Source organism: Mastomys coucha, unplaced genomic scaffold (assembly GCF_008632895.1).
Source record: "Mastomys coucha isolate ucsf_1 unplaced genomic scaffold, UCSF_Mcou_1 pScaffold6, whole genome shotgun sequence".
Classification (NCBI taxonomy): domain Eukaryota; kingdom Metazoa; phylum Chordata; class Mammalia; order Rodentia; family Muridae; genus Mastomys; species Mastomys coucha.
In genome coordinates this window covers 29,746,010-29,748,049 of record NW_022196912.1, presented here as the reverse complement: position 1 = coordinate 29,748,049, position 2,040 = coordinate 29,746,010, and the positions used below count along the sequence as shown (strand labels likewise).

Genomic DNA, 2,040 nt, shown 5'->3' with positions numbered 1-2,040 from the left:
CTCTCTCTCACACACACACACACACACATATGCACAGGCACACACACACTGCTCAAAATGGACATTGGTTTCTAGCAATAATACTATCTGTTAACATGTTCTGGTGTCATGGAATGCTGGTTGGTCTTCGATAATGACTTATAACATATTTAGTTTTAATATATTTTCTAAGAGCATATAAAAGAATAATATCATTTTTCTTTAATTAGTTTTTACAAGGGAAGCTACTTTGTGCCTAACATTTTCTGTGTCAGAATATACTTAATTGCTAATTCAATGAACTTACCTATTGTAAACAAGATAGACCCTAGATCTACTTTATTTTTGTTTCTGAGTAAACTGTGTTAGTGGAGGTCCTTCTGAGAATAAAGTCATATACTCTAGCTTAGCTAATTGTAATTGCTGGGATGTAGTTATGCAAACATTAATTTTAATTCTTTAAATTTGTATAAAATTATAACAATTCCCTTTTATTAATTTTAATAATCTATTTTATTTTGTTCGGTCACTTTATTTTTGCCTTTTTTTAGTGAATGGGGAAATTTATTAACCCAGTATCCTTTGTTCTAATGCTTCTTGTTGGCAGCTGCCCCCTTGTCCAGTGATCCTGTCCAGATCTCTCTGTCCCTGAGGTGTTAGCTTGCTGCCTTCATCTTGGTCCCTTTCCACCATTTTCAGCCCCATCAGGGCTTGGAGGACCCGGCAGGACACACTCTTAGAGCCTCTTCTGAAGTGGCTGGACCTGACACCATTTCTCTGCGGTCCTCCTTAGTAGATCTTGGTCATGGAACCAACCCCTGTACCACCACGAAGGAATAGGTGCAGTGCTGTGGAAGCAGCTCCTGTGTAGAACCAGCTCTTTATGTTTGGCCAGCTTGAATGTGTCAGTGCATTCAGGGACTTTCAGCTTCCCAGAGACTTTCAGCTTCCAGGACTTTTTGAGGAAAGCTGCCAGAGCTCTGATGAACTCCTGCTGGTTAACTTCTTTTATAGTAACTCCAGGCATCATGCTGCCTCCTCCCTGCCAGCCAGGGGAAAGGGCATTCTTTTTTTGTTTATTTGGTTGATTTTTTTGTTTCTTTTCTTCTCTTTTCCTTTCTTTTCTTTTCTTTTCTTTTCTTTTCTTTTCTTTTCTTTCTTTCTTTTTTTTTGACAGTCTCACTTTTCTAGGCTGTCCTCAAACTTGCTACAAAACTCAGGCTGACCTTGAACTCATTTTTTTTTAAGATATTTTCTCTTTTTTAAATTTTTTTATTGATTTAACTTTTATTGCATTATGACGAGAAAAGATACATGATTTTAATTTATCTGAATTTGTTAACATTTAAAAACATATTTTAAGTAAATAGAATTAAATCACATTCTTGTTTACCTTTTGTACCCCAACTCCTCCCAGAGACTCCCCCTTCAATACCTACAATACCTTTTGTGTCATATTATTTTAAACTTATAAAATATTATAACAATAAAAATGAGTATTATAAAAGTTGCTTGATATAGAACAACAAGCAATTTAACAGTCTTATGTAGATGTTTATCTACAGCAACAATGAAAATACATATATTTTTCTCAATATAAATTTTAAATAACTCCAAACATATTAACTGTATATCTTAAAATAATACATCAGTACTAGTATTTTCTTAAATGAACATAGATATATAGTCTTTTTGTTTGCTTGTTTGTTTGTTTGTTTTGTATTGAGTAGAGCTTAAAATCTGGCTTTTACTGTGGTACAAGCCCAAAATAAGAACAATTTTTACACATTGGATTTCATTATAATAAGGCTGTACTTCAATGACCCTCACATCACCAAAGGATTTTACCTCCATCATAGCTAAGCTGAGAGTTGACAGTTTTGCTGCGCCAAGGAATGACTTGTAGGCACAATTTTTGGATATAGACTTCCTGCTATGGTCAAAGCCATTTGACTTGAGTGATTGTCTTCATTCTCAACCCACAGAGAACAGGTTGCATTCATTTAAGAAATGGTGAGTGTATTAAGATGGTCTATCAATAAAGTCATTCATCAACTGTTT

The 2,040-nt window shown here is 34.6% G+C and overlaps 1 pseudogene; it reads right to left on the bottom strand.

The window, feature by feature from the left end:
- Positions 1-566: 566 nt before the first annotated feature.
- LOC116080551 lies at positions 567-1,037 on the bottom strand (annotated as a pseudogene).
- Between the last annotated feature and the right edge of the window lie 1,003 nt (positions 1,038-2,040).